This window comes from Salmo salar, chromosome ssa13 (assembly GCF_905237065.1).
Source record: "Salmo salar chromosome ssa13, Ssal_v3.1, whole genome shotgun sequence".
NCBI classification, from domain to species: domain Eukaryota; kingdom Metazoa; phylum Chordata; class Actinopteri; order Salmoniformes; family Salmonidae; genus Salmo; species Salmo salar.
Window position 1 is genome coordinate 103257823 of NC_059454.1, and position 8681 is coordinate 103266503.

The window sequence follows — 8681 nt, forward strand, 5'->3', positions numbered from 1 at the left end:
CTCCAGGTTAGTCCTGTTATCACAGACCACTCATTACCAGGGTCCCTTATCTGATCAGGTGCTGTAGGCGAGTGTGTGTGTGTGTGTGTGTGTGTGTGTGTGTGTGTGTGTGTGTGTGTGTGTGTGTGTGTGTGTGTGTGTGTGTGTGTGTGTGTGTGTGTGTGTGTGTGTGTGTGTGTGTGTGTGTGTGTGTGTGTGCGTGCGGAGACCTCTTATCTGATCAGCCAGAGTGTAATAGGTTGTGGTTGTGGTCCTCATCAACATTTCCTATTGCTGATGAATGATGACTGTACAGTCCGTACCAACACACCTACTGTACTCTCGCAGTCCGGCTGGCACAAGGAGAACGCGATAAGCATCAAATTGCCCTGGTGACAAAAACCTTGCTGTGCTTTCATAGCTCTACTGAGCCAGGACCCAGTCCCAAGATGAAGGCCACCCTTTCTTCTAAGAAATGTCCAGTTAACAGACACTGTTATCAAAAGCCACGTACACAGTACGGTGAGTACATACATTTCTTGTACGTGTATGTAATCCCTGTGGGTATTGAAACCATTGCTTTGGCGTTGCTGAGACACACAGCAGCGCCACAAAATGAAGCCATGAATGGATGAAGAATAGAGGCTGTAGTGTGAGCCAGCATCTAGCCATCTAGCCATCTAGTCATCTAGCCATCTAGCCATCTAGTCATCTAGCCATCTAGCCATCTAGCCATCTAGCCATCTAGTCATCTAGCCATCTAGCCATCTAGCCATCTAGCCATCTAACCATCTAGCCATCTAGCCATCTAGCCATCTAGCCATCTAGCCCTCTAGCCATCTAGCCATCTAGCCCTCTAGCCCTCTAGCCATCTAGCCATCTAGCCATCTAACCATCTAACCATCTAACCATCTAACCATCTAGCCATCTAGCCATCTAGCCATCTAGCCATCTAGCCATCTAGCCATCTAGCCATCTAGCCATCTAGCCATCTAGCCCTCTAGCCATCTAACAATCTAGTCATCTAGCCATCTAGCCATCTAGCCCTCTAGCCATCTAGCCATCTAACAATCTAGTCATCTAGCCATCTAGCCATCTAACCATCTAGCCATCTAGCCATCTAGCCATCTAACAATCTAGTCATCTAGCCATCTAGCCATCTAGCCATCTAACCATCTAGTCATCTAGCCATCTAGCCCTCTAGCCATCTAGCCATCTAGCCCTCTAGCCATCTAGCCATCTAGCCCTCTAGCCACTCTAGCCATCTAGCCATCTAGCCATCTAGCCATCTAACAATCTAGTCATCTAGCCATCTAGCCATCTAACCATCTATCCATCTATCCATCTAACCATCTAACCAGGGACAGATTTGACAGTTTAGCACATATCTGTGCTGAGGGGGTTTATGTGGATTCACGTGGCTGAAACTGTCTCTATACACGTCACATGATTTTAGAAGTCCTACGGTCTTATTAGCTGTTACACATGTGACGTCCAACATCAACTTCCTACGATATGACATACAAACATAACTTTTTATGTACACCTTTTTGTTTGAAAAAGGAGACCTGGCAAATGTATCAGAGGTTTTTGGAGATCAGCATTTTCTCACTGTTCCCTGTACGCTAGTGCTCGTCAGATCCAGTCAACAGCTCTTCAGGACTTCCATTCGCTGAGTCGCAGATTTGTTTTTTACATTAAGTATATTGGAGGTCTGTCACGTCCTGACCATAGTGAGTGTTATTTTCTGTGGTAGATTAGGTCAGGGCGTGACAGGGGGTGTTTGTCTGGTTTTTGTATGTCTATGTTTTGGTTCTAGGTTTGTATTTCTATGTTGGTGTTATTTGGCATGACCTCCAATTAGAGGCAGCAGGTTGTCGTTGTCTCTAATTGGAGGTCCTATTTAAGTTTGGTTTGTCCCACAGGTGTTTGTGGGTGATTGTTCTTCGTGAGGTTATTGTTCCTCCAGCGTCACGGTTTGTTGTTTTGTATATACTTGTAATGTTTAATGGTCGCATTCGGTTTCACTGATTTAATAAAACATGTGCAACTACGAAAACGCTGCATCTTGTTCCGCTCATTCAAACAGCCGTGACACGGTCAAATTTAGTCCATTTTACAAACAATTGTTAAAAACTAAATATATATTCCCGAACCACATGCAGTACCTCAGGTTGAGAACCACTGCAGTAGTCCTAACCTAACTGAACAGAACCCTCAGGTTGAGAACCACTGCAGTAGGCCTAACCTAACTGAACAGAACCCTCAGGTTGAGAACCACTGCAGTAGGCCTAACCTAACTGAACAGAACCCTCAGGTTGAGAACCACTGCAGTAGGCCTAACCTAACTGAACAGAACCCACAGGTTGAGAACCCCTGCAGTAGGCCTAACCTAACTGAACAGAACCCACAGGCTGAGATAAATGACTAGGCCTATTTGTGACTGTAGGGTGTGTTCAGTTAGATTAGACAATTAAACATTATCATCAAGCCAATGTTTACTTTGTGGCCTGGCGTCCTACCTTTTCTCACGATGTCATCCGGCTAGATGTGTGTGTGACAGTGACATAGTCCTGGATGCGTGTGACACGAACCCTGTGTGTCTTGGCACTGATATGGTGCCATCCACTGTCATTGTATCTATTTAACCCTTAATTTAGCAGGTAAATTGACTGAGAACACATTCTCATCTACAGCAACGACATGGAGAATAGTTACAGGGGAGAGGAGGGGGATGAATGAGCCAATTGGAATCTGGGGATGATTAGGTGGCCATAATGGTATGAGGGCCAGATTGGGAAGTTCAAATCAAATGTTATTTGTCACATGCGCCAACAATGCGGTTTTAAGAAAAAGAAGTGTTAAGTAAAGAATAGATACATACAAAATGTAAAATAAAAGTAAGAAGTCATTAAAGAGCAGCAGTAAAATAACAATAGCGAGGCTATATACAGGGGGTACCGGTACAGAGTCAATGTGCTGGGGCACAGGTAATTGAGGTAATATGTACATGTAGGTGAAGTTAAAGTGACTATGCATAGATAATACACAGAGAGTAGCAGCAGCGTCAAAGAGAGGGGGGGGGGCAATGCAAATAGTCTGCGTAGCCATTTGATTAGCTGTTCAGGAGTCTTATGGCTTGGGAGTAAAAGCTGTTAAGAAGCCTCTTGGACCTAGACTTGGCGCTCCGGTACCACTTGCCATGCAGTAGCAGAGAGAACAGTCTATTACTAGGGTGGTTTGAGTATTTTAACATTTTTAGGGCCTTCCTCTGACACCGCCTGGTATAGAGGTCCTGGATGGCAGGAAACTTGGCCCCAGTGATGTACTGGGCTGCACGCACTACCCTCTGTAGTCACTTGCGGTCGGAGGCCGAGCAGTTGCCATACCAGGCACTGATGCAACCAGTCAGGATGCTCTCGATGGTGAAGCTGTGGATCTGAGGACCCATGCCATATCTTTTCAGTCTCCTAAGGGGGAATAGGCTTTGTTGTGCCCTCTTCACAACTGTCTTGGTGTGTTTGGACCATAATAGTTTGTTGGTGATGTGGACACCAAGGGACTTGAAGCTCTCAACCTGCTCCACCACAGCCCGTCGATGAGAATGGGGGCGTGCTCGGTCCTCCTTTTCCTGTACTCTACAATCATCTCCTTTGTCTTGATCACGTTGAGGGAGAGGTTGTTGTCCTGGCACCACACGGCCAGTTCTCTGACCTCCTCCCTATAGGCTGTCTTGTCGTTGTCGGTGATCAAGTCTACCACTGTTGTGTCATCGGCAAACTTAATGATGGTGTTGGAGTCGTGCTTGGCCACGCAGTACTAGGTGAACAGGGAGTACAGGAGGGGACTGAGTACGCACCCCTGAGGAGCCCCCGTTTTGACAATCAGCGTGGCAGATGTGGTTACCTCCCTTACCACCTGGTGGCGGCCCGTCGGGAAGTCCAGGATCCAGTTGCAGAGGGAGGTGTTTAGTCCCAGGGTCCTTGGCTTAGTGATGAGCTTTGAGGGCACTATGGTGTTGAACGCTGAGCTGTAGTCAATGAATAGCATTCTCACGTAGGTGTTCCTTTTGTCCAGGTGGGAAAAGGCAGCGTGTAGTGCAATAGAGATTGCATCATCTGTGGATTTGTTGGGGCGGTATGGAAATTGGAGTGGGTCTAGGGTTTCTGGGATAATTGTGTTGATGTGAGCCATGACCAGCCTTCCGAAGCACTTCATGGTTGCAGACGTGAGTGCTACAGGTTGGTAGTCATTTAGGCAGGTTACCTTAGTGTTCTTGGGCACAGGGACTGTTGTGGTCTGCTTGAAGCATGTGGGTATTACAGACTCAGTCAGGGACAGGTTGAAAATGTCCATGAAGACACTTGCCAGTTGGTCAGCACATGATCAGAGTACACGTCCTGGAAATCCATCTGGCTCTATGGCCTTGTGAATGTTAACCTGTTTAAAGGTTTCTCACATCGGCTGTGGAGAGCGTGATCACACAGTCGCCTGGAACAGCGATTGATCTCATACATGTTTCACTGTTACTTGCCTCGAAGCGAGCATAGAAGTAATTTAGCTTGTCTAGTAGGCTCGTGTCACTGGGCAACTCGCGGCTGTGCTTCCCTTTGTAGTCTGTAATAGTTTGCAAGCCCTGCCACATCCAACAAGTGTCGGAGCCGGTGTAGTACAATTCAATCTTAGTCCTGTATTGATGCTTTGCCTGTTTTATGGTTTGACGAAGGGCATAGAAGGATTTCTTATAAGCTTCAGGGTTAGGGTCCGGTTCCTTGAAAGTGGCAGCTCTAGCCTTTAGCTCAATACAGATGTTGCCTGTAATCCATGGCTTCCGGTTGGGGTATGTACGTACAGTCACTGTGGGGACGACTTCCTCGACGCACTTATTGATGAAGCCAGTGACTGATGTGGTGTACTCCTCAATGCCATCAGAGGAATCCCGGAACATATTCCAGTCTGTGTTAGCAAAACAGTCCTGTAGATTAGCATCTGCTTAATCTGGCCACTTTTTTATTGACCGAGTCACTGGTGCTTCCTGCTTTAGATTTTGCTTGCGAGCAGGAATCAGGAGGGTAGAATTATGGTCAGATTTGCCAAATGGAGGGCGAGGGACAGCTTTGTACGCATCTCTGTGTGTGGAGTAAAGGTGGTCTAGAGTTTTTTTCCCTCTGGTTGCACATTTAACATGCTGATAGATATGAGGTAAAACGGATTTAAGTTTCCCTGCATTAAAGTCCCCAGCCACTAGGAGCGGCGCCTCTGGATGAGCGTTTTCCTGTTTGCTTATGGCCGTATACAGCTCATTGAGGGCGGTCTTGGTGCCAACATCGGTTTGTGGTGGTAAATAGACAGCTCCAAAAAATATAGATGAAAACTCTCTTTGTAAATAGTGTGGTCTACAGCTTATCATGCGATACTCCACTTCAGGCAAGCAAAACCTAGAGACTTCCTTAGATTTCATGCACCAGCTGTTGTTTACAAATATACATAGACCATCACCACTTGTCTTACCAGAGGTGTCTGTTCTATCCAGCCGAAAAAGCGTGAAACCCACCAGCTGTATGTTATTCATGTCATCGTTCAGCCACGACTCAGTGAAACATAAGATATTACAGTTTTAATGTGCTCGTAGCTCGTCTATTTTATTATCCAATGCTTGTATGTTGGCTAATAGGACTGATGGTAAAGGCAGATTACCCACTTGCCGTCAGATCCTTACAAGGCGCCCAAACCTACGTGCCCAATATCTCTGTCTCTTTCGCCTGTGAATAACGGGGATGAGGGCCTTGTCGTGTGTCTTTAGTAAATCCTTTGCGTCCGACTCGTTAAAGAAAAACCTTCTTCCAGTACGAGGTTGTCCTGATATCTAGAAGCTCTTTTCGGTCATAAGAGACGGTGGCAGAAACATTATGTACAAAATAAATGACAAAAAACGCGAAAAATAACATACAATAGTTTAGGGGACTGTAAAATGGCAGCCCTCTCCTCTGGCGCCATTGAGGATAGCCAGGACACCGGGGTTAATACACCTACAATTACAATAAGTGCCATGAGATCTTTAGTGACCACAGAGAGTCAGGACACCCGTTTAACATCCCATCCAAAAGACGACACCTTACACAGGGCAATGTCTCCAATCACTGCCCTGGGGCATTTGGATATTTTTTTAGACCAGAGGAAAGAGTGCCTCCTACATCACTTCCAGCAGCATCTGGTCTCCCATCCAGGGACCGACCAGGACCAATGCTGCTTAGCTTTAGATGTAAGCCAGCAGTGGGGTGCAGGGTGGTATGCTGCTAGCACTGTCATCTACTATCATCCACTGCCATCTTCTGCCATCTTGACGTCTGACCTGCCACACTGACCACATGACCACATGACCAGGGAATCTACTGAAGAAAAGATGACAGGAGATAGAAATGAAGCTATTGCTACTCCAGTGTTTAGTGAACAATTCATAGCGTCTCAAATACAATACTGTATAGACCAGGGAGCCACAGGCTGCCAGTTGCTCATCCCTGGTATAGACTATCCCTAAATCCTCCATGAGCTCTGAAGCGTTGACATAGGAACAGGTGTGTGTGTGTGTGTGTCTGTTGGTGTCAGCCACAGGAGAACTGAGAGGCGCAATTGGGGTGAAGCTAAAGGCTCCTTTTCTGTTGCTGAATCCCACTGAGCATTTGCAGCAGTGGAACGGATTACACTGGATTACACTGAGCATGTGTAAAAGTAGAACGGATTACACTGGATTACACTGAGCATGTGTAGCAGAGGAACGAATTACGCTGATCATGTGTAACAGTGGAACGGATTACACTGAGCATGTGCATCAGAGAAACAGATTACATTTGATTACACTGAGCATGTGTAGCAGAGGAACGGATTAAACTGAGATTGTGTAGCAGAGGAACGGATTACGCTGGATTACACTGAGCATGTGTAGCAGATGAATGGATTATGCTGATCATGTGTAACAGTAGAACGGATTACACTGAGCATGGGTTGCAGAGGAAGGGATTACACTGGATTACACTGAGCATGTGTAACAATAGAACAGATTACACTGAGCATGTGTAACAGTAGAACGGATTACACTGAGCATGTGTAACAGTAGAACGGATTACACTGATCATGTGTAACAGTAGAACGGATTACACTGAGCATGTGTAACAATAGAACGGATTACACTGAGCATGTGTAACAGTAGAACGGATTACACTGAGCATGTGTAACCGGTGTGAAATGGCTAGCTAGTTAGCGGAGTGTGCGCTAATAGCGTTTCAATCGGTGACGCCACTTGCTCTGAGACCTTGAAGTAGTTTTTCCCCTTGCTCTGCAAGGGCCGCGGCTTTTGTGGAGCGATGGGTAAAAATGCTTTGTGGGTGTCAGTTGTTGATGTGTGCAGGGGGTCCCTGGTTCGAGCCCAGGTAGGGGCGAGGAGAGGGACGGAAGCTACACTGTTACACATGTGTAATAGTAGAACGGATTACAATGAGCATGTGTAACAGAGGAATGGTAAGGTGAGCTAAAATGTAAAGAAGTCAATCTATTGTGTTTATGTTGAAATACCATACCTCATATACAGTGAGGGAAAAAAGAATTTGATCCCCTGCTGATTTTGTATGTTTGTATCATTTTAATGGTAGGCTTATTTGAACAGTGACAGACAGAATAACAACCAAAAAATCCAGAAAAACGCATGTCAAAAATGTTATAAATTGATTTGCATTTTAATGAGGGAAATAAGTATTTGACCCCTCTGCAAAACATGACTTAGTACTTGGTGGCAAAACCCTTGTTGGCAGTCACAGAGGTCAGACGTTTCTTGTAGTTGGCCACCAGGCTTGCACACATCTCAGGAGGGATTTTGCCCCACTCCTCTTTGCAGATCTTCTCCAAGTCATTAAGGTTTCGAGGCTGATGTTTGGCAACTCGAACCTTCAGCTCCCTCCACAGATTTTCTATGGGATTAAGGTCTGGAGACTGGCTAGGCCACTCCAGGACCTTAATGTGCTTCTTCTTGAGCCACTCCTTTGTTGCCTTGGCCGTGTGTTTTGGGTCATTGTCATGCTGGAATACCCAACCACGTCCCATTTTCAATGCCCTGGCTTAGGGAAGGAGGTTCTCACCCAAGGTTTGACGGTACATGGCCCCGTCCATCGTCCCTTTGATATGGTGAAGTTGTCCTGTCCCCTTAGCAGAAAAACGCCCCCAAAGTATAATGTTTCTATCTCCATGTTTGACGGTGGGGATGGTGTTCTTGGGGTCATAGGCAGCATTCCTCCTCCTCCAAACACGGTGAGTTGAGTTGATGCCAAAGAGCTCCATTTTGGTCTCATCTGACCACAACACCTTCACCCAGTTGTCCTCTGAATCATTCAGATGTTCTTTGGCAAACTTCAGAAAAACATGTATATGTGCTTTCTTGAGCAGGGGGACCTTGCGGGCGCTGCAGGATTTCAGTCCTTCACGGCGTAGTGTGTAACCAATAGTTTTCTTGGTGACTATGGTCCCAGCTTCCTTGAGATCATTGACAAGAGCCTCCCGTGTAGTTCTGGGCTGATTCCTCACCGTTCTCATGATCATTGCAACTCCACGAGGTGAGATCTTGCATGGAGCCCCAGGCCGAGGGAGATTGACAGTTCTTTTGTGTTTCTTCCATTTGCGAATAAATGCACCAACTGTTGTCACCTTTTCACCAA